We start from the raw sequence: 25,131 nt of genomic DNA, 5'->3' as shown, positions 1-25,131 counted from the left end.
TGTGTCTGCTCCCCTGGCACAACAAGGATGTGTGCAGGAGTGAGGAAATCCTGGTGAGCACTATCACTTCCCCAAACCCAGAGTCAGCAGAAGGCCTTGCTCACCAAAACCTCCTGGCTATCGGACCTGAGGAGCTCTGCATTCCTGCAATCTTATGTAAGAGTGCGCAAAATATGCTCCTTACAGCACTGAGAACACATCCCAACCCTGGTCCACCTCATCAAAGGAAGGAATGTGAATGGATCATGCACCCTGGGCATGCTGGTGCTGCAACATGGAGACTTTGAGATGAAGCACATGTGGGTTTCAATCCAAGAAAACATCCAGTATAAAAGTTTTGATTCCTCCTGGCAAAGGAGCATGACATTAGCAGAGGGAAAAGCTTGTGGCAACGCATCACTGGCTGCAAGGGACCTGCTGAGCAGTTAACTCACAGTCACCCTTGTCTTGCTGAGACAATATAGAAGAATAAAGAAGTCCAAATAGACAATGTGGAAAGACAAAACACCAGCAATTCTCCGGCCAAGAACAAAGAGGAAAAGGTGTTTTAAGATGCCATTAGCCAGATCTACCTCGGGCATTTGAACCTGTCCATCAGCTGGACTGAGTGGGTGCACCCATGTTTGTCTCAAGGCAGTGGGGCCCTTGCTCCCCTGCTTGTGCTGCTGCTGGATCCTTCTGGGATCCAGGTTTCACACCCAAATGGGAATCAGTTAAGCCTGTTTGTCTCATACTCAGAGCCTGCCCTTTGGAGTTGGAGAAGACTGGTGGTTTCCATCAGAAGAGACCCTGGTTCAAGCCTTTTACAAGCCGCTTGGATCACTAGCATGTTGAAAAGGTTTGGATCATCCCACCCCACCCCTGAAAAAGAATGCAAGAGACCGAATAAACACTCTATATAAAAAATGCCACATAATTCCAATGAACACCACTGCCAAGGCAAACAGGCAGTATTTCTTAATAAAAAAATACCCAAACATTGCAAAACAAAAGCAGAATGATGTTAGCGTGACAAGTGAGTCAGCCCAGGCCATCAAATGGGGTCAGAAATGGCTCAAAGGGAGCAGTTATCCATGCACACAGAGGGCCAGGTGCAAGCAGAACCCGCCTGGTAAACTGAATTCTTGAGTAGATTACCACAAATATTGCAATTCCTCTTTTCCACAACTTTCCTGCTTTTCTTCTAAAGAGTACAGATATGCTGCTGTCCTCTGGTGCTGCACACCCATGGGAAGAGCAGGGGAAGAAAGGTGCCACCTTGAAAGGGATGTGCTGGGAGGCTTTCTAAGCACAGAAAGAACAAGTCCCTCTGGCATGAGGCATGCTCAGGCTTCAGGGCAGTTTGGGAGCAGCCTGGCTGCACCACCTTATTTTCCCAAGCTCATTTCTGGAAAATAAGTGAAGGGATTTGCAGTTAGTAAAATCACAGCAGATTATTTTGCAGTCGGTTATTTTACACAAGACTCCTCATCTGGCACAATGTTGGATCACAACCTGCCCTGGTATGTTTTGGAAGGTATTTCCACACATTCCAATGGTTCCTGAAACCTAAAAGATGCTCACAGACCTAAAAGGGTCACAGTACTATCAGGCACCCACACGCTCCCAGACCAGTGATCATGAGAGCTTTTGGGGCAGAATATTCTCTTACTGGACATCCTAGCAAAACTAAAAAAGTCCCCAGGAACTGAGTAAATACTCTTGCCTTCCCTTTAGAAAAGAAATTTGAAACAAGAGTGTTTCAGCAAGGTCCTTAACAGCACAAAGGGTTTTGATGGCCCCATTTACAGTCTCATTCTGGGATGTAATTTATGAGATGCAAGTTCCTGCAGGGTCTCAATGCAGCAGCTGAATCCCGTTGGAAATATTCAGCCAGGGTGTACCAAAATGAGCATTTCAAACATATTCTTTGTGTGGGAAATTCTCAGATTCTGGGTTTTAACCTCAGCTTGAGTAAGGGTAATTTTTTAAATCATGGCATATAACCCAAATGGGGATGGTGATTCTCTCACTATTCCCTTCTGGCCAAATTAAAGAGAAGGCAACAGAAACCCTCTTGTCATCAGAGATTAGAGTGCTATTTTCCTCGCCTTGTTTAACTGCTTCAGAAGTTTAGTGCTTGGGTGTGCCGTTTGTTTTCACTGTTCCTTCCATTGTTTCCTACTCCTTATTTGTGCCCAACTGTATTTTTAGGCTTGATAGATTTAGCCAAACATCTTTTATTTTGTATTAATAATGGATCTGTAACCCTCGCAAATCCTTTTCACTTAACTTCTAATGACCTTTGCTACATCAGAAGAAAGGAAAATAAAAAGTATGAGCCTCTAACAGACCTCAGGCAGCCGATCCAGGCAATAAAAACTTTAAAAATATACATCACAGAATCACAGAATTGGTAAGGTTGGAAGGGATCATTCTGAGTCATCTGGTCCAAACTCCCTGCTCAAGCAGGGTTATCCCAGAACACATGGCACAGGATTGAGTCCAGACATTTCTTGAATATCTCCAGTGAGGGAGACTCCACACCCTTTCTGGGCAACCTGCTCCAGTGCTCAGTCACTGCACAGTAAAGAAGTTCTTCCTCATATTCAGGTGGAGCTTCCTGTCCATCAGTTTTTGCCCATTGCCTCTGGTCTTACTGCTTATATTATTGATAATAAACATATTTCAAATCCAGGAATCCAAATGAACAAATGTTTCTAACCAGGTAGTTCTTGAGAGGGCTCCATTATGATTTCCAGCTTTTGTTAGGATCCCTGGTTAGTCCAGGTCACCTCCACATCGCTGCACCTCCTGCTCCCACAGCCACCAAGAGCAAAAGAGCCTCAGCATCAGGGATGGAGCTGCAGGATAGCTGGTGGGGTAACAGAAACTAACCTTCAACATACTCCATTTCGGACACTTCCACCTAAAACTTTGCCTTTACACTGCAAAATAACGTGAGAGAAGCTACTCCTCTGCCTCCCCTCTACCCAGCCACTTTCTGCATTAAACATCTCCACCACCCCAGCTCTGATCACTCAATTCATTGGCATCAGTTTCTCAGTACAAAGTGGCCCTTTGGCATGCAAAGACTTTTGGGGGAGGGCAGGAAACTAGGAAAATCTGTTTCTGTTTATAATCAGTCAGAGTCCAGGGGGTATTACCAACAATCTGCACTAATTACAAATTCAGTCTTCACTCATTTTGGCCCCTCTTGTCCTCTGGGCTGCAGAGTAGATAATCCCTTTAAAATAATAGTCAATCATTAGCACTGCTTTTTTCTCCCCCCCTCATGCAAGCCGAGCGTGCCGTACAGTTTCCTGGAATCCTCACACAGCTGGTGAAAGGTCTCCAGACGCACACAAGCTGGTCCCTCTGGAAGCATCTTTTGTAACCAAAGCCCCTCTAACACAAAGCTGCTGCGCTCTGCTCCCAGGACAGCAACAGCTTCAATGACCTCGCAGTGTGGATGACAAAACTCAACGCCAGCTCTACAACACGTGCCTTCTGCATCCACAAAATAAAGCAGTGGCATTTTCCCATGGATTAGGACTGGAATTGGGCATACTGACTCTGCACAATCTTATTGGACAGGAATCATTAGAAAGCTCTTCTTGCTGAACCCCACCAGCTTTGGAGACAGCTACAAAATACAGCTGAACTGGGAGAAAGTTGGGTTTGAGTTGGGATAAAAAGTCCCATGGCAACTAGCACAGCAGAAGCTGGGAGGATGAGTTCTGGCACACAGGCTTTCCTCTGCCAAATCCACCACTGCCTAGAAAAACACCCCTTTTCACCCCAAAAAGGACAACATGGCCTTAAGCAAAGAACTGCTAGCAAATGTCACTCTGGCAAATGACCTCCAAGAGCCCTGCTGCCGCAGGCTGGCTCAGCTGCTGCCCAGAGCCCAGAGCCAGGGAATGTCATCTCCCAGCCAGGCACCTGGGCTGCCTGCCTGCCTCAGCAGATGGTTCCAGTGATGGACCCAATATAGTAACAGAGACATAATGGATGGCCAGGCATGAAAACTACCTCCCCCTGTCACTTGATAGCTCTGCCAGTGCCTCGTGCAGCGGTGATGGGTGCGAGGGAATCCTGTCAAAGGCAAAATCATCAAGCCTAACACAGCGTGTTCAGCCAACAGGGCTGCTGTGGTGATGGCCTTGGTTTGCAGATGATGGAAACCCTGTGGTGTGAAGGGAACAGATCATGACCGTGTGTTTCCAGTGAGTGCAAAACACATCAAGTAGAAATGTCAGAGACAGGTAGGGCAGGTTGGCAAGCTTCTGCATCTGCCAACATGTGCCTACATCTTTCCTTCAGGACTGTTTTTTCCTAGGAAAGCACATGTTACCATTGCCACTGAAAATGACAAACTCCAGAGTGTGTTGCTTTAATTTTTTTAAGCAGCGAGCATCTTCAGTGTGGGGAGGAAGTTGCCAATAGATGCAGTAGACTGGCTGTCTCCAAAATAGGACAGGATTTCTTAAAGGGGGAGATGTTTGAGTCAAGCCCAAAGTGTTGACTCATTGCCAGGTGAAGTGTAAGAGCCTGTTATTCCACAGACCAGTCTGCCTGACCTTAGCTCCCAAATCTCTCCTTCTCTACAGTACCAACTATTTCACTCTCACAGGTGTTTGCACCTGAAATCTTGAAGAACAGTCCAATTTCATCCCAAACTTTTCCTGCTGGAACACCAAAAGCTCTGCTCACCTCAGCCTGCAGTATTTGGTTTTCTCATGCAAACAGCCCAAATTACAAACACACCTCTGCCTCCCGAAAGACAACACTTGAAACCATCCATTGGGTTACATGGCACAAACAGCCAACTGCATGGATACAGCCAAGATTCCCAACATTCTGCTTCTCCAAAACACCTTAAACTTTTCCAAACACCTAGCCAAGCATGGTTTCATCTCATCAGGGAGGTTTTGCCCTCTGGCTTATTACCATTAAAATCCTGGAGCACCAACAGGTTTGCCAGTTGTCTTCTTACACAACGAGTTGCAACAGCCCAGCCGTAGGTGTGGCTGCGCCAGTGCATAATTAAAGCACTGAGCCAGGGCTGGCCGTGGGGCTTGTGTTGGCACAGATCACTGAGATGGATGTGCAGCATGTGCATGGTCTTGTGCCTCTGCTTTTCCACCTCCTCCACATCAATTTAGGAGGTGCGGCTCTTGGCAATATGGATTTGGAAAAAAAAAGAAGGAAAAGTCCAGCTCAACACCACCCTGCTGGCATCGGCAACATGGCCAAGAGAGCATGGTGTGGCTCAGCAGCAAGTGGTAAAACCAACTTCCTGGGCAGAAACCCAAAGGAATCAGGTTTGGGATTGCTGATTTGCAAACCAAGACTTTTCCCCCGCTTGCCTGTTTGCCACCTCTCGGCTGCTGGTGTGCTACCAATGGCCTGTGGCCTGCAGCATGTGTTCACCAGTGACCTAGAGACCACAGATACCACCACAAACCTGGGACCAGCTGGGGAGGAAGTTCCCCTAGGATCGATGCTCTTTGGAAGGCAGCAGTAAATTGATTTGGAGGGATCAAGATGTGAGGAAGGTCTATCTCAGTCCCATGCCAGGGGTGTCACCAGGTGCTGTTCCGGGTACACGAGGCAACAAACTCTGCGAGGCAGCCACTATGCACACCCTGGACCCCCAGCCTCCAGTACTACTACAAAGGTCTCTCCACACATGTCCTCAAGATTTTGATGGAGTAAAGGGATAAAATGCCCTCAAAACCCAACACAGTGTACAGGCAGAGGGACTGCATCATGACCCCAATTCCAGCAATTGCTCCTTCCCCCCACCTTTGTCAGAGGCTGGTGGCAAGGAAGGGCCATCATTTATGGCCTGGGCCTATGTTTGAAAACGTACTTGTTACATTCTTCTTTGCTCCTTGGTTTGTTCTAGATCTACCCTGAAGAGAATCTGGTGCCTGCAATTGCATTACTCATTTTCCCCTTGGCAGAGCGTGAAAGAGTTTCTGAACTGCACTCACGGAGTGGAGCCACAAAAATGTGTTTAGCAGAACACACTCACGTAATCTATTAAAAATTAACAAATCTCATTAGCATTATTAATTGGAAGTGCCAGAGTCTTTGTACTTTGCTGATGAAGAAGCATTACCCTTGTCTGATATCCAGCCGTACAGCACAGAAGAGCTGCTACCTAAAGGAACTTAGGAGAAAAGCACTGAAAAATAGGGAGCTAAACATGTACAGCCAAAAACATTTACAAAGGCAGGAGTCAAGAAACAAAAAGAGGAATAGCTGGAAACAGAAGAGTGTGAATAGAAGTGAAATTATTTAAGTGGCAGCAATATAGGACTGGGTCAAGCAATGGTCCTGCAGATCCCCCAGTACCTCAGCCCACCCAGATGTGGAGTCATCTTCTTCCCATTTGGAGACCTTCAAGATATAAATCACAAAGAGATCCCTTCTGATCACTCTGCTGTCACCTGAGACATCTCTGTATGGTCTTGATTTTGGGAAGTAAGGTTCCCAATGACAGCAGAGCAAAATTAAATGCTTCATATTCCCTCTAATGACTGAAAACAACATACTCCCATCTAACTGAAATTTTCTTCTTCACCTTTTCTTCCCCAAAAGCTCTTGGATATGACCAGGAGAGAAAGTGCTTTCTTGCTACATGCTGGCCTTCAACTCTCTAAGCTCAGGACATTCAGAGACAGCAAGACCTGACAAAATGCAGTCCTAGGGGGGATGCAATGGTTGCTGCCTTCCAGATGTTAGGCACTAAAAGCAGCCCTCAAGGCAGAAGGATATTTCTCAATGCTTGACTGGAAAACTCACGGTGGTATTATGGCACCCAGGAACATCTGACACCTTCCTTTGTGACTCACTGTGTGTGGAAACCAGACCTGAAAGTGCCCACGGAGACCAGGGGTTTGTGCCACTCCTGCTTCAAGTAGGCAACCTGGAATCCTGGAATGTGCCTCTTCAATCAGAAGAGACAAGGACTTTGTGCAATGTCTACACTCAGTGAAAAATCCCTGGACATCCATCAATGCCTTATGCTTTTAAGGAAAAGAGAATCCAAGGCAGCTGCTGTTTTGCCCCTTGAGCACACATGTAAAAAAAGTGCCTGAGCAGCACTCCAGCCCAAGGATCAAACTGCCAGAGACTCCACCAGGCTACAACTCATGATGCCAAGGGAAAGATCTCAAGTAAGATTTCAGGTAAAAATCAAAGAATTTGGGTTTGCATGGACATAGCTGCCCAGCCCACAGTAGAGCTGGCAGGTAGGCTCAGGCATGGTTGTACTCCATGCTCCTCTGCTCAGCCTGCCTCTGCTCCTGGAGAAACTTCCTGAGGTTTTGTGCTCAGACACTGCCCAGGATCACCGGCATGGATGGACAGCAAGGTCCCCCTGTCCATGCCAGGGGAATGTTTGCATAGAGCAGGAGCTGAGGTGAGAGAGCTGCCAAGGGAAGGGAGCCAAGTGGCGACAGCATCGCCTGGCTTTTTTCATTGTGTTAACCTGCATAAATAAATAAAATAAATAAATAAATAATCCTGGACCTGCATTAAAACAACATTAAAGTGACTTCAGTGTATAAATAAATGGGGTAATGCAGAAGGCCCTGGGAAACACCACCATACCCAACCTTTCTGCTTTACATAGAAGAAGGTTTGGGTTCATAGGCTGGAACATTTTAACTGCTTCAGGACATGTTCCCTGCACTGGAAGCACCCCCAGGAACAGCCTCTCTAGTCTGAAACCAGGACCTGGCTTTGCATTGCATGGCTGCAGAGAAAGACCCAAATTAAACCCAGCTGCTTTTTGGGTGCCTGTAACATCTGACACAAACCCTGACTGATTTCTGCTCCCTGCCTCCCTCCCAGGCCGAGAGCAAACCCTGACCCCAAAGCACCGGTGGAATGATGGTGCTAAAAGCTGGATCTGAATGGTGGTGGCAGTTCTAATGGGAATCCCAGTATCATCCCTGCTGAGCACCAGGACACTGTGGCTGCAGTGCTTGGGCTGTGCTGGACCTGTGTCATCACACTCACTCTTTCCTGGGGGCCAAGGATCTCCCTGTCATGCTTGGGACCATGGTGGAGCTCAAGGAGACCACCTCGACTGCTCTTGCTCCAGAAGGAGTGAGCAAGGGATGGAGGGGATTGGCCCTGGGCTTCTGCCTGGCATCTCCCCGAGTCAGCTTGTACAGCCACAAGAAGATCCCAGGGAGGAGGACACAATGCTCATGTGGGAGCATCCAGATTGTTCTGGGGACACCTCCATTGACCCAGCAAGCAGTGAAACATGGAGGTGACAACTCAATAGAGCTCCAAGGTCCAAGTCCATAAATGCCTCCTTCTCCATCCTATCTGAAGCAATCATGGCTCTCTCTCAGGAATGTCACAATCACAATGGAAAATCAAAATAAAAAGGCTATGTAATCCACTTTGTAAATCCCTTCAAAATCACAAAATCCTCTCTAAAATGGATTACAGAGATTAGAGATAAGAGTTTCCTGGAAAGCAAGAATTGCATTTCAGCCTCCCCCATTTCTTCACTGCCCCAGAAAAAAAGTGTTTGTGCCCCTCACCCCACCTCACTCCTCCTCAACCATCACTGCAACCTTGGGGAGCAAAAGCAGCTCCCTCCAGCCCCTAAAAACAGCAGAGCTGTTTTTACCTGATTTTGCCCTAAGCACTATTTTGGGGCACAATCTCCTGCATATACCTGAGCCTGTGGACAACGTGCATCAGTGGTAGGAAACCTGCCCGCAACAGCAAGAGGAGGGGATGACTGCCAGGCAGTTTTGGTCCATCCCTACTCCAAACAGAGTCCATGTGATTGTGCAATGTGCTGCCATGGTTTTATGAGCTGCTGGACTTGCACCCAATCCTGTGGGTGCCCAGCAGAAAAACATCCTCTTAAATTAGGGTGGTCTTCTAAAAATCACCAATGTGCCAGTGGTGACAGTGTTGCCAAGAAGAGAAAGGTCACTCATGTGGGGATGATATAAAATTATTTAGCAGCCATGCCATTATTATTCTGATAGATTAAAATCTTTTTTTTTTTACTATTTTGACTCAAGTATCCACAGTCAATGGTGGCAGGACCGGTGGGAATTTTTATTTCATGAGAGTTTTTGTCCTTTCCTTCTTACTTGGAACAACAATAACAAAAAAAGGATTGCAATATTAGCATTCCTGGCAGAGCACACATTCAAGTTCCTGACCTGTTATTGCTCAAGGACTTCTGCAGCTGCAGATGCCTGTTTGGAGCTACAGTTAGGTCACTTTGAATGGTGCTCATAGAATAAGGATCAAAACACTCAGAGCTTGATCAAAAGGACATTTTATGAACATTGCAGCCTGAGTTAAGTGCTGATCTGAATGCTTACGTTTGCCCTTATATTACCTCAGCTTGGTTATAATAAAATTAACACCCTTTTAAATAATACACTCAATTTTTATTTGTTTCATGGTTTTGTGCTTTATGGCTTTGAAAACATATTCTCAAAACCTTTCCATCACTCTGGGAATGTTTAGTTGTTTTGGGATCTGCAAATCAACATCTTTGTCCAGAGGAATAATAAGGGTTGCACCTTTGTATCATTGTTCCACCTGCTCTAACCTGGATTTATCCACCAAAGGTTGGGGTTTTTTCTGTCCACAAAAGAGGGTAACCAGTCACACTCTCTCTTTTCCCAGGAAGAATTACCACCTCTAAAGAAACAACTAAAAACTGAACTACAAGCACCAGCAGCATCAATAGTCCTTTGTAAAGAGACAACAGAAAAAACAAAGGAGGGAAAAATCCAGTCTCTCCTCTGCATTTCACTTGCACATTAGAGGCAAAATGAACTTACCAGTCTAGGACAGGAGACATCTTATTGGTGCAATACAGCTGCTTAACTGTTCTTTAGAGATATTCATCTCAAAAGCCAGAACAGAAAGAGCATTTTCCCCCCTTTTATTTATTTATCTTTTTTTTGTGCCAACTCACCTTAGCTGAAAAGCACATTGAGATTGTAATTATGGGAAGGCCTCATCTAGTAGATCTGTAAACTCAGCTATCGGCTTGAATTACTGGAATTAGCAAGGCTAATTTAATGTCACTGTTCGAAATAGCTCAGATTTGGAATTTCTTAATGGCCTTAGGAAAAGGAGTCTTTATGCATACTGCAATCTAGGCTTCATTCTTAGACTAAATTCCTTCTCATAGATTTTGTGAATGCCCTGTTTTGTAGCCAATACAAACTCTGTCCAGTAAAATAATGTAAGGACTCAGAATGAAAAGAGATTAGCTGTTCCCTGCTCCTGTTATTTTAAAGCAGAAATAACTTTGGCTTCTACTGATTCATAGACAAAGCTTGAAATGCAAAGCATGCTCAACTCCAGATTCAGCATGAAAAGGACCTTAAAATATTCCCGAGTGCAAGTAATGGACTTATTAGAGGGATGAAAAGAGGCACTTTTCACAGAATTCCAAGGTCTTTAGTCTTGTCATATCAATAATCTTGCTTAAGAATTTCATTCTGTTTACATTTCTTTCCCTTCCAAATATCCTGACTGACTCCTATGAAATACAACATTTATGCTTTTAAAGTGTTAATTTATTTCTGTTAATGTTTGGTGATGTAAAATGTCTGTGGATCACCCAGAGCATGAGTGATGGTGTCATGAGGGGGTGGGACAGGGAGCAATTCTGTGCAGTTATACACCTGAAAATTGATAAATGAGGAGGGAATTTTAAAGACTTGGTTAAAAGCATCTTCTTTAAATAATGGCAGTTGATTGTGCTGGAACTCGACATACCTGCAATCTGTTGCATTCTCCTTTATGTTCATGTTTAACACCCACAAAAACAATGCTGACAGTAAGAAAAAAAAAAAAAGCTTTATAGATATCAGGAAGGAAATTTGCCTAGCTCTCCTAATCTGCCAAAATATATCAATTTTTAACCCAGTTTGCCTAGACTTTGCAAGATGGTTTGCTCTAAAACCAGCACTAAGCAACTAGTGACAAATTTCCCTCTTTCTTTGAAGAAATTGCTGAAAAACAAAGGGAAATCAGGAACAAATCACAAAAGTCTGTGTGGGCATAGCAGGAAAGGAGACAGAGATGCCCCCTTTTTAAGGAGTGAGGGGAGTTTTTTCTTCATTTGGCTCCATGTCCTCCCCAGGACAATTTGCACTGACTGGGGACTGTCGTAGCATGGAGGGGACACAAGATATTTTGGGCTACATCTGCCCATGGCCCTCCATGAAACAACACCAGCAGAGACCAAAAGACCCCCCAGATATTGTGACAGGATGACTTGGCCATGCTTGGCATGTAGTATTGGCCAGTGATGATTTTCATAGACCAAACCAGATTTCATGCTGCCCAAGAGACCCAAGGGTCTCAAAGCACACCACAGGCATTAATTACACCTTCCACTTTGCAGAAATTAATTAAGCACTAAAGCCTCCTGGCCCCTGAGAGCCAAGCACAAGCCTCCATTCACTAATGGTTAAAACTGAGCCGAGGTTGTGCCAAGGTTTCTGAAACACTGACAGGAGAGCTGAGAAAAGCACCTCTGAGTGCCCCAAGCCACCCTGAAGCAGCAGAATCCTCCCCCCAGGATATTTATAATTCCTCTGGACACGTCCCAGCAAGTCCCCCTGAGAAGGCAGCCATTTGAGGTTTGGGTCTGAATCACTCTTTATAGCAAGGCATGGAAAGCTGACACACCAGGGAGCTGGAAGGGCAAGGGGCAGTCCCACCCCACAGCCATCCTTCAGGGCATCCGCTCAGTCCCGATTTCTAAGGACTCCTCAACAGTTTCTGACATTAGCAGTCATTTTTCCTGATAACGAACTGGACACCCCTGATGAGACATCCATGTGCCAAGAAGTAATAGGAGCTCCTCACATCATCCTTGTTGCTTTCTTGTGGGCCATTGGCTGCTGTGTCACCTGTTCCTGGGTGAGACATCCTCCAGCCCTATCCTCCCAGCTTCTCCAGCTGCAAGAGGCATCCCCAGCAGACCCATGGGAAGCAGACCAATGGGCAGGCACGCCAACATGCACAGGTGCTCCAAGATGCTCCAGAAACCACCCCCACTGCAGCATTTGCAGAGCTGGTATCCTCCACTGGAATAAATCCACACATCTGACACAGCCTTTGTCACTCTCCTGCAATGCTCCAGTAAATAAACAAAATCCTCTCTGCCTCCTGACTCCCCTGTTTTGCTCCATTCATGTTTGCTGGATGCCTCCCTGTCTTTCCGTCTGCCTGGATGATTTCATGTCCTCTCAGAAGCTGGACGAGCCATTTGCCCAGGGCACTCACAATGGATTCAGATGAGCAGCCTGCCAAACCACAAACATCTGCTGTCACTGTTTCTTTTGCAACAAATGCTTGGATGAAATGGGTGACAAGTGCATTAAAAAAATATGGTACCTGTGCCTGAGAGAGCTGGAAGGCAAAGGGGGATTGCCAGACCCTGCAGCTAACAAAAAGTGGTGGCTGTGCTGGAGCTGTGGCCTGGGAAACCCATTAAGACCACATGGGGTGTCAAATTGTAACACGAGTGGTGGGCTTGCAGGGCAAGCAGGAGCTGGGCAGGAAGTGAATTCAAAGAGACCAGAAACAACATGAGTTTCTCAGCGCATGCCTGCCTTTGCCCTCCCAAAAACAGGGAGGAGAAGGCGAACAGGCACACCTGAGCTGCAGGTCAAGCAGAGGCAGAGACAGCATCCCCCTGTGCAGCCCATCCCTCCTGTGGGGGAGATGCCCAGTGAGGGGTCCCTTAGAGCAGGCCTTGCTCTCGGGGCTGTATCTGTTAGCTCTGCTTTAGGGTTAGCGCCATCCTGCAGCCATCCAGTCCCCCAGTGCAGGTCTCAATGGGATGGAGGAGATTTAGGAGCTTCCAGGCAATCCCATATAGTGGTCCCAGTTACTCCATATCCTACATAACAGGAGCTGGTTAAGTATTTTTACAGACAGGTTTCTGCTCCTTAATGTGTGCAACTGGTCGGGGTTAATCTTAGTTATTAGCAACCGAAATCAGGCTCTAGCCTCTTGCTTTCCAACCCAAGCACAGCAGTAATTTTCCTTCCGTGTGTAGCAATACTGCCTTGCTATCTCCTTATTTTGGGATTTTTTTGGTACACAGAACCATTTTTCTTTTTTCCACATTTGTTATGAGTTCTGGTGGTAGGGAGTTGTTTGTAAATCACACAAGTATTTGTTTTACTGGAAACATCTGATTTAACACGTTTGTCTTTCAAAAAAGGCCAATTTTTTTAAACAAAGGTATTAAGCTGCAATGTAAATTGGGCACATCTGTTTATGAGTCACTGCAATAGCACTGCCTCTACTGCACCAGATCACATGGATCTCCAGGGGCCTGATCCGGCAAATTAGAAACTCACAGCTTGCTATGCTCCCTTTTCCAGCACTCCTCTTCCAAGAGCACTTCTGCCTGATTTTATAAATTAAGGCTGCTAAATAAGAGAGACCTATTTAGTGTCTGCTAATAATATTAGATGTCTGGCCCAGCAGACACTTAAGTATCAACATGATACTTAAGCTGGTGCTGAAGTCCACAGGCACCCAAGGGCCAAGTTCAGTGGAATTATTTATAGCTGGGAACTCCAGGCTGCACCAGACCCACTCTGCCCACAGTGCTGTACCACCTCTGCTGCCTTCAGTTGCTCAGGGCTGCCATAAAAAACATTTAGAGATATCAGCTGAACCTCCAAGATCAAAACCTGACCCACCAGCTGGTATTTATTCACTGGAAACACAAAGGTCAGCAGACCTGGGGGACGGGTCTGAGGCCCAGGAAAAAGTATGATAAAAAGTCTGATAACTGCAGTGGCTGCATCCCTGATGATTCTGGGGTAAATAAAGCCAATGACGGGTGGGAAGGAGGGAATCCAAACCAGCAAACAGATGCATGGAGGGGGCAGACTCAGGACCTCCATCCCCACAAGAGCTGCCAGACTTCAACTGTCCAGGGCAAAGCTTTCTGACTGTCACCAAAGCCAATAGCTAAATAAAGCTACGAGTCTCAGGAAGGGACACGGAAGGCAACAGTGCATCAGATGCTCCCTGAGAACAGGCACTGGTGCACAAGTGGGGAAGTTTGCTTGTACAGGGAAGGGGAGGGGAGAGCATTTTGGGTGTAAATGCATTCTTTCACATTCTCTGCACACGCTTTAGCAGTGATTTATGTGAACAAGAGAAGAGATACTGCAGATTGTGTTCTGCAATGACTTTGGGGAGCACAAAACCTTTTTTTTATTTACTTTTTACTGGAATGATCTACAGAGAACCAGAAGAGGACGAGCAAACATACCAAAGCTGCAGAGCAGCCGGCAGAGAGTTATTAAGGAGACAGAGGATATTACTCAGATTCTGATAATAACCACTGGCTCCCACCTGCCAACTGCAGGCTGTCTGACACAAAAAACTCCAAAAACAGGCTGGAGCAGATGTCTGCTTCCCCATGCAGGAAGTGTCTCCAGTATCCATGAGACACAAGCAAAATAGCTTCAAGCTTTACAGAGACTCGAGATACTGAATTCAAACAGGAAGGAGGGAGAAATAAAAACAGTAAAGCTAAAGGATGTGTCTCACATTGCAGTTGTAATTCACATTTTAGAAATCCTGCTGGGACTCCTGCACTGGACTGAGGCAGTGACAGATGCCCTGACAATATGTCCAGCTGCCAAACCTGATGCTCAGCAGCCAGCAGTACCTGCCACTGCAAAACATCCATCCCCACACATCACAGCACAGAACCACCAATGGATGCAGCAGCATCGTGGGCACTCAGTGGTGCACAGGGTCCCTTAGCACCCAGCAAAGAGTCAGCCCCAAGGCAGTGCTTCAGGCACCAGCTCCCACCTGCTTGGAGATGGGATACACAGACAGGGCCCTCCAAGGAAGGAAGGTGTGGGAAAGGGAAGGTGCTGCTGGGTTTGCATTCAAACTCTGTACTAGGCACCGGCCTAGCCTCCTGTGGGGGGGAAGGGCAGAGCATCATCCCAGGTCCCATGGGAAGCAAAGAGCACATGAAAAGCAGGAACAGACAGCAAGATGTCATTGAGAACTCCAAATACCATTGAAGACACTTTTTAAAACAACAGAAGCTGGTGAATATGCCAGATTTCCATTCTCATAGAAGAAGGGGAATGTGCTACTGCTCCAAAGCAGAACAAAAGCAAACCATGTCCAAATTTTCTGTTGTTTAAATAAAAAAAAAATTTTTAAAAGGCAAGTTGACATACCACTCCAACAAAGTCCAATCAATTCATTTGGACTTCTTTTTTTAAATTATTTTTCTGTGGTATAACTAAAAACATCATTTCAAGCAGACTTTTAGACAAGAAGCTACTGTGGAGTGAAAGCAGACAGCATTACCTTGTGCTACAGGCTGCTGCTGCTTCACTTCCCTGCTGCAAGAGCAAAGAAAGATGTCTCAGTTTATTCCAAAGCAAGAAAATCCCATCCAAAACTCCAGCATGCTTCACTGCCTCCCAGTTCCAGTAGAGGCAGTTTGCAACACAAAGTCTCCCATCAGAAAATTTCTGGCTTGCCCTAAAAGCAACATGAGGGGAGGTTAAACTTTGAAGCCAGGGCACTTTTGCCCCAAGGAAGATGCCCCACAGACCAAGAAAAGCTGGCAAAGCCAGCACACTCCAGAAGCATTTGGTTGCCTGAAATTCGTTCCCGTGGAAGAAAACCATCTGGGCTCTCCTTCAAGCTGTGAAAGCCCCAGGCCAGAAATGGAGGGAGAAGGCAGAGCCCAGTATGTGGCAGACACTGTGTGGGAAGGAGGACATCCCTCTAGTTCACAGCTCATCCATCCCAGTGCGCAGGGCTGGGGATCTGCTGGAGATACACCTGGGAATCAGGGGAGCCTGTGCTCAGGCAAACACACCTGGTTCCATTCATGTTACTCCTGGTGTCAGCCCCAGCAGATGTGTGTGCACAGCTCAGGGCTAATGCACAACAGCCGAGGAGAGCTCCTGCCTGACAGATGATGGATCCTCTGTTTCTGGAGCACACGGAGCAGTGTTGACTCAGTAATTGATCCTATCCTGGTAATGCACCGACTGATGAGTGATTTGCAGACCAGACCTAAATTCATATTATTTTCATTTGCAAAGCAAGGGGTGAGAAGAGAGAAAGAAATGAGGATTAAAACACCAGGATCCTAGGAGGTTTCTCTGGAAGAGCATTATCCTTCCCCTTTCCAATACCTTTCTGGCAAGGACTAAAAAAAAGGCTGCTTTCTGGGCAGGTTTGTGTTTCTTTCTGCTGGAGACCAACAGCAACCAGCAACAGGCTCCATGGTCAGGTCTATGCACAGGTCCAGCATGGGCTGTCCATTGATTTAATTTTGAAAACCTCATCTCAAGTAATGCATCTTCCTCCACCCAGGTTACAACCAGATATTTAGCTCAGAGCTTCATTTAATCAGGCTGGATTATTTCATAGATACACACATTTTTATTTATGGAAAGATGAAAAAACTAATTTTCAAAATGCGGTGCTGCTGTCTGCAGCAAGTAGGGACCTGTTGGATCCTGGGTAGGGAGATGCTGCCATGCAGACTCTCACTCAACCACATGTAAGTAAACACCAGCTCCCCAGAGCTGTTGGTTGCTGCCACAATGTAATGCTGCAACTCGCACTGCCAGGTCATTGCCACAATAACCACCTGCACAAAAACAAACACATTTGTTCAAATTTGAAGAGGGGAACCAAGAGGTCAGGCTTTTTAAGGCAGCCTGGAGAATTTCGGCATTCCCCATCTTCTTCCCCTTAGGGCTCAAAAGTGCTCTGAAAGTTGTACCCAAAATGTTTCCAGTAAGTGGTTTCCATGATCCACCTGAAACATCATCTGTTCTCCTGGACATCTCTTTCAGTGCAAGAGGATGGACAGCAGTGCAGCAGCCACAGCTGAGAGACCAGGGCCTTCTCCTATGCACTTTCAAAGAGACAGGGCCACCTGGCCTAACATTTATTGTGTCTTCAGCTATTTACATAGTTGTATTTCCCCATGTTGGGATTTCAGGAGTTTTCCTTCTGTTTTCTTTTTCTCTTAAAGAATTTTCCCCATACATGTTGCCAGGGGGACAAATTACCAGGTGCTTAAGAAAAACAAAAGACCTGGCCACAGAGGGAGGAGTCCAGCTGTACTACTCTCTTTCACCTGGGCTTGTGGGCTGTGAGTTCTCGGCGTTTTGGATGGGGAGAGAGGCTGGAAGGAATTCATCAGCACTGCAGACTTCTGCTTTTTCGACTGCCTTCCTTCTACAGGAGAAACCCCGGGATTCCCAAGCCCGCCTTTCCCTGCCCCGCTGGGAGCCAGGCTGCGACCGTCCTGCCCCCGCCGTTGCTTTGAGCCTTCGCTACTCTGTAGCCCGGCACACCCTGCCTGCCCAGACCTCCGGGGGTTCCCACCGCAGCTCCAGAGTTCCATACATCTCCTCTGCCACCCAGGGATTTGTGCTCGTCCCTGCTATTCCAGCCTGCTGTTCCCGAGGGTCCGGCCGGACACTGGGATCGGCTGCCCAGGGGTTTGTGAAGCCTTTGTCCCATCCCTGCCCGGGATCCCGGGGCACCGGTGCCGCGTGCTCCCCGAGCTCGCTCCGGAGCGCCCCCTGCAGCCGCGGGGGAACCATCGCACCTGCCCTGCTCACCGGGAGCCGCCAGCGCCCCTGCCGGCTGCGAGCGGAACTGCACCCGAGGGGAAAGGGCCTGACAGCCGAGAAGGCTGGGACTGGGTTTGTGATTGTTTGCTGTTACTGCCATAGTTATTGTTGTTTGTTTGACTGGTTATACACATATAGATATATAATAGTAAAGAACTGTTATTCCTATTCCTCATACCTTTGCCTGAAAGCCCCTTAATTTCAAAATTATAATAACTCAGAGGGAAGGGGGTTGCAATTTTTTTTTCATTTCAAGGGAGATTCCTGCCTTCCTTAGCAGACACCTGTCTTTCAAACCAAGACACCCCAAGACACTTTTTGGGCAGACATGTTTTTTAGTCCTTGATGGACCTTAGTTCTGTGAACTTGTCTTCTTTTGTCATTGAAAAGGACCTTAAAGATCATCTAGTTCCACCACACTTGCCACAGACAGGGACCTTCCACTAGAGCAGGTTGCTCAGACCAAGTTGGCCTTGAGCACATTTTCAGGGAACAGGAGCTGCAGCAGGCATAGGGCAGGAGAGGGATGACCCAGCCCTGTGCCCACAGGACATCCTGTGATGTTTTACAGCTGAGTGCTGGCACATTGACACAAGTGCTGAGCACATACATCAACCAGGGCAGCCAGAACACACTCCAGGGCCAGAGCCCTCTCCCACAATGCTGAGCAGGGCTGTGTCATTTATTACATCCCCATAATCGCTTTTATCAGCTTACCTGCAGTAAGGCATTAGTAAAAGCCAAGCCACTCATGAAAGGGGCACCCTCTCCTATGTGCAAAGTCAATCAACATGTTATATTGTTATCGAGCTTGCAGACAAACCTCCCTTTGTACAACAAAATGTGCAGATACGGTACCCTGACCATCAGTGTAAGGTTATCTTATCAGGCCTTTAGCAAGTAGCACCTGATCTGCTTCTGTCTGAAATATGCCTTTATTGTTGTCCTTTAAAAAGAAAACCAGTTAAACTATTTTGCCTCTCCACAAGGAAAAACAGCAAAAAAAAGAAAAGCAAGAATGTATCCAAGTCAGGAATTGTGTTTCCCAACTTCATCAGAATTCATATGTTTTCAGCCACAAAAAACAGATTCATCATCCTTTAAAGAAAAATATGGCCATCACTATTGCAACTGGGCACATTTTTGCATACTTGAAATTGTTTTGAGGCGTTCAGTCTTGTAAGATGCTGCATGCAGTAACAATTTAAAGAAACATTAGCTCCCAAATGACACTGTTGAAAAGTATCTCCTTAGACACCCTGGCATAGTACAAACTGTTATTCAAACCTGCAGCCTAACTAGATGCTTTTGCCAGCAGATTGGCATTATAAACATTTGGGAGTGATGAGCAATCACGGATTCCCAAAGACCTTGGCATATTTTTACGTGTTACAGCAGAAGCATCATCTCATCTGACCTTTAGTGTGTTTCCAGCCCTTCAGCCCCACCCAGTCTCCTCACACTGAGCCCACAGATCAGCCTCATCTTCCAAAAGAAGGATTTAGACCAGTGTCTGCTCACACTGGGAATGTAATGCTTCATGTGATTTATGAATGTCCCCTCCTCTGATTCAGCTTTTTAAAAATGGTACATCATTCTTTGCTTTGGGTGAGAATGGACTGAGGCAGAGGAAGTCCTGAAAATACCAGATACAAATTGCTCAGATGGGCTTGGATTTGTAAGCACAACACTGAAAAAGTTAAACAACAGTTAAAAATTGAAGTGCAATTGAAATAAAAAAAATAGAACCATGAGATTAATATGTTCAGTGGACTTACTTGCTGATTCCACCAATGGTTTTTGCACATATATAGCTTTTCTGAAAGTACAAATTCTGATAGATGACCTTCTGCTTCTTCAGTTGTGAACTTAGTGTTTCTTTGGAGGAACTCAGGGCACAGAGGTCACAAGAACCCTTCAAAATATACACACTGTGTACAGTCTGAGGCCTGCAAGAGTCACAGCTAGCTGAAGGATGCTATGAACAAGCCCTTCTCCAAACACCACCAATAATTTTCCCAGTCTGTCAATAAAAAAAATCTTTTTTTGCTGACGTCAAAAGTAAATTAATGAACTTGCCACTCAATCAGAGCATCAGTCAACTGCTACATGTGACTCCCTCTCCATCTTTCAGCTTTTATTTAGACAATGATGAGGAATTCTTGACTTTCAACCAAATCTTCATTAAAAGAAAAATTCAATAAACACAAACATTTGAAATAGAAAAGCAATAATCAGGCTACTGCATTTTTTTAGTTGGTACAATTCCAGCTCTTCCATCAGGATAATCTAGCTGACATTTGGCCTTGTCATTTTTTCACCCTGGGACAGGATGAATGTCTTGTAAAACAGCATGTTTCTGCTATCAACAGCACTCTCTTTGGAGAAAAGAAAAATAATAAAAAAAAAGTTTCTGCTACTAAAATGCTAAGTGCTAAAGCTTTTAGCAGATAGAAGAACTCATGGGAAGGATGCTGTGTCAATCCAACCCAGCTCACCTGGTGCCTGAGCAAAGGACAGGCCAGCCCTGCTGAAAGCTGAGCAGAGCCATGAACAGTAAATATTGATACCGCATACATGATATTTGACAGTAGGACCATCCAAGCCTGCAGGCTGTTCATGAGGATGGGACAACAGCCACATGGCCCTGCACTGTCAGCAGAACCCACACAGATGGGGATATGTCCCACCTGTGGAAGGAGTATTTTAAAAGTCATTCAGGTATTTGAAAATGCCTGTCTCAGCAGAGGGATGAACAGCCCAAGACCCAGCAGTAAATGGAGCAGAGCAGTGTCAGCAGATACAGGTACTGGGACAGGGGCACCCTTGAGGCATTGGCAGAGCAGTGATCATTGTGGTAAAGGATGGGAATACATGATCTTGTAAATATTTTAACTAGTGTTGGTCTGTCTCCCAGTACACACATGGAGTGACCCTCGGCAGACTGATTGCTGTTCCCATGTTGGGAGCATCCCCTCTTCCAGCACAAAAGCTCATTTCTAAGGAACTTTTCCCACAGAAATGAGCAGCAGAAACCAGGAGGGCAGCACCCAAAGCGACCTTGTCTGGCCTCCCCCTCTGCCACTCACAGCCACCACCTTGACAGGGGAACCCCCCGGTACATGTTTGACCCCCAAAATGAGCAGCCTCAGGGAGGGAGCTTGGATTGATGGCACCCTCCTGAAATAAATCTGGGAGAAGATGGAGTGAGGGGAGGAAGGTCACCAAAGGCTGAGCTGTAGGAACATCTCAGCACTGAGACCTCTAACATGGAATGCTTTACTGGGGCATTTGGAGTTGTTTAAAAGCAGAATAGGATGAAAGTTGCAACTCACAGGGTTTCAGAGCAGCTTCCAAAAACATGGTGAAGGACAGAAAACACAGGGTTCCCACTCTGTGCCCACACAGGGCATGGACACCACACAAACACAGAGACCTCCCCTGCCCTGTGACGTGCCTATATTCCCATTTGGAAGCAAAACCACCTTTGTAACATGGAGAAAGGGGCTACCAGCAAACAGCCTTTCCACCTGGGAAGAGACCACACTTGGACAGCTCAGAGGCAATATTCAAGCCTGTAATTTGATGAGAGCACTCAGAAAAAATCCTGCCAAGAGAATAAATCAGTGGCAAAGCGAGCTAGACTAAAGAGTTACAGATCTGGTAAGTCATGGGGGAGACTGTGCTGATTTTTCAAATAGCGCCTAGGTATGGTATGAATTGCTGGAAACCCACAAAGGGTCTGGCTGCAAATGGGCAAGGTGCAGGAAAACTTGGGGCTTCCTTGGGGGCTTAACCTACAAACTCCCTCTTCCCCTTAGAAATAGCCAAGGGACAGCCGAGAGGAAAACTAACTGCAGGTTATTGCAGTAGCAGCAGCCAGGCAGGGGAGCTGTTTTACATACACAGACTTCCAGAGCCATCTTTATATATCTTTATTGCACACATATCTCATGGGATGAGGCCAACTTCCCTTCCCAGGACAAACTATTTCTGCTTAATTCTGCCAAATCCATCTGTTCCCAAGACAACTTTTGTTGCTGCCTAACACAGATATTTTGGAAGAGTAAATCTTCCCCTCAAGCTCCCAACCCCTTCCCCCAGTTGCTGGATTGTTCAGAATGTTCCCTGGGTGTTTCACCTACTAAAACAGATCTTTTCCTCCCAGCAAAGCTTGTGAGATGCCATGGGGCACAGGTGAGCTGGACCAAACCACCTTTGCAAAGCCTCTGAAATGCCTGCACCTCCTCTCCCCCAGCATTTAATAAAGCCCACACCTGGCACAGGAGCCTGTCCAGCGTCCATGTTTTATTTTCAAGCTCCCTGGCAATGATCTCTTTGGTTCCAAGTGGCATCTGGAGTGAGCACACCCGAGGTGAGCTAATTAGTGGGTGGCTGGCTGGAGCACCAGCAAAGCACCAACCACCCCGAGCTCTTTTTCCTTTGAGTGCCTAGTGCAGGATGACTGATCCCAGAAGGCTGTGAGCACATGTTTGCATCACAGAGCCTGGAAGACATTTTCACTGGTTCATAATTTGGGGGGAAATACTATAATTCATTTGCAGACATGATTTGCCATTGGTGTGGCATAAAAATATGTGTGTGTATGTACAGAGCTCTATTTTTAGAGCTGCATGGCCAGGGTGCCAGCACCATGGGTACTCTATTGACAAACAGGATGCACTCTTCTCTGAGTTGGGAGGTTTTCAGTCCTCCCCCTTATTGTAAACATCATCTGCCTTCAAAACCCTTAATGTGTTGCAGATGTGACAAACAATAAAAGACCTATCATAAAAAAAAGCCTGCCATCTCCATGTTTCCCACTGGGGCAACATAATAATGAATTTATTAGCATATAGGGCTCACCAACATATGTTTATAGTCACTCGCAAACTTTTGACTTGACAGTTTACAAGTATGTTTAAATCATTAAAGTTTAGGTTGATTGTCCAGTTATCACAGTCTCATTATAAATAGGAAACAAAGGTTACATTTTATACAACAGGCAATAAATCAAAACTAGTCTGTATTTTAGAGTGACTTTTTTTTTTTTCCTCTTTTGCTCCTTTTTCATCTCCTTATTTTCAAGACCTTCTGAGGGGACATCTTGGTGAGGACAGTGCTCAGTAGATGTTTGCAGTTAGCTGGCAGGACCAGTGGCACCCACACCAGGGAGCAGGAGAAACTCTCACTGCATTTGAGAGATGCAAAGACCTCAGAGGTGGCAAACTCTGCCAATGTTTTCACTCAATCAACAGCCAAAATCGGAGCCAGCCCAAGACACTCACCTCTCCTCCTTCTCAAGGCATCACCAAGTCCATCTGCAAGGCTTGGGAAACCCTCTGGAAGAGAGTTCTCCACTGCCAATTTCCTCCTAAGCTGAACAAAGCAAAGCACCTGAGAAAAGGAGGGCAAAACCCCAGACTGTGTCCCCTGACTGCAGACATCGAGGGTCAGCAGGACTCAAACATGCTCAAATGGGGGTTTGGGTTTGACCATTGCACTACAACACAGCCTTCCATCCATGGTCCTGCCTTAACACTGCAGAGCATCCAGCACAGGATAAAACCAGGGGCTCAATAGCACAATCCCAGTCACTCCCAGTCCCTTCTGCCTCTATTACAGGGTAACCACCTTGGAAAGTAGAGAGATAAAGCCACATTACATTTTGTAAACTATTTCCAGATTTCAAAGCCTGGCATAATTTCAAATCGGCATGCTACCCTAAAATTTAGAATTTGTGGAAAGGGGGGGGGGAGGAATGTGGAATAGTTTCTGGTCCCTTTTATTTCTTGCTATGTACATGTAATACGATGGAAAAAAATTAATTGAAAAATACCCTTTCAAAGTAAAAAGAAATATCATTCTCATGTTGAAAGTGAATATTTCCACACCATCAGCAACTTTTCCTGGGCTGGTTTCCAACTTAAAACTTGAGCAGAGTCATAGTTTATATCCAATACCAACCAAATAGGATTCTGTCACTTGTCATATCAGCTTCACCTTTCTGCTCTAAAGCAAATCATAGAAAAAGAGCATATGGCATGGGCAAGCAAGGAAGAAGGTCTCCCTGATGGCACAGCCCATGCCCTCTGAGCTAAGTCAATGCCTTAAAGCCCTGTTGGAAAAACTCCACACTCTCAGCAACCTGAAGCACTTTACCTGCCAGGAACCCCACGCCCCAGAGACACAACTGCTTTAAAGTTAGTATTTACCCATCCCAGAGCAAAGGCAGCAGCAAACACCCTCCAGCAGAGCAGCACAGGGAGGACAAATCCTCTTTTCCTACTACATGTTCATGTACCACAGTGACAAGAGGGGTCTAAGTTGCCAGAAGGGCAAGTCATCAGGGACATCAATACAGTGATTAAACTAGCCTAGAGAGACAGAAAAAGGCAGAAAGGATCATATATCTGGCTTCAGAGATCACTGATGATAGTGTGGGGAAGGCTTTAAGAGGAAATTAGAAACACATTAAAAATAGCATCAAGGTGCGACACAAAGATCATGGAAAATGAAACACTTATCTCTGCTCTCAGCATGGGACACTGTGAATCACCTGTATTTCTTTAACAAACTTTGTTATTTAGTTCTTGGATGAAATAAAGTATATTTTATCCTTCTCACAATTCTGTGTTTCTCTTTCAGACTTGGAGTGGAGGACTTTAAAAGTCTCTTTTTTCTCTTACTTAATATTTGAATATATGTATTTTATGCATTTTACATAATGTGTCAATAATCTTTGATATGAGACTGGCATTTAATATTTCAGCTCTCACTTCATTAAAGATAGTTTAATTATCCCAGACCAATGGGAAGGAATTTATAAACATCTGTGCTTCGTTTAGGAGCCCAAATTTGCCTTTTAAACTTCAAAGCTGCAAAGCTGATTTTATCCAGCTTCAGTTGTCTGGTCTCTCAAAGAGCACCGTGTAGCACTGGAACCAGCATTAATTGGGCCAAGCCTACAGCCCGCAGACCAATGTCCAACACTGTTCATCCATGCTGGACACAGCCTCCAACAGCCTGGGCTTGCTCACACTAGCGAACAGATGAGCTCCACAGACTGGTCAGTGGATCAAGGCAAAAGCCCACACCAGCAGCACATGTGACTTCCCGACTGGTCCTTTGCTTTCTCCTCCCAAGGGGTGACCAAGGACTACCTCATTAATAATGTCAGGAGTGCCTCAGGGCCGTTTTCAAAGCAACCAAAGACATGACTCACACTGGCAAGCAAAGATTTTTAGGCTCCCAAGTACCTAAATCACTTCCGCAAAATGAGCCTGAGGTATTTGCAAAAAATCATTGGGGGTTTCTAAACCCTACATCAGAAATAACCATCATTAGCTGCAGTGAGACAAGCATTCCTGACTTTCTGATGCCCATCAGGAAGCTAAGAAGCTCATCTTGAATCTCAGGATTGCAAGCAGCAGTGGGAAGGAAAGAAGAGGCTGAC

General features: G+C 45.9%; 1 protein-coding gene across 4 annotated transcripts in view; it reads right to left on the bottom strand.

Moving 5' to 3' along the window:
* GPC4 (glypican 4) overlaps positions 1–25,131 on the bottom strand; it is a 238,069-nt gene that overhangs the window by 86,324 nt on the left and 126,614 nt on the right. The gene's annotated exons all lie outside the window — the stretch shown is intronic.

This window comes from Corvus moneduloides, chromosome 14, assembly GCF_009650955.1.
Source record: "Corvus moneduloides isolate bCorMon1 chromosome 14, bCorMon1.pri, whole genome shotgun sequence".
NCBI classification, from domain to species: domain Eukaryota; kingdom Metazoa; phylum Chordata; class Aves; order Passeriformes; family Corvidae; genus Corvus; species Corvus moneduloides.
This window is presented reverse-complemented; position numbering and strand designations above follow the sequence as displayed.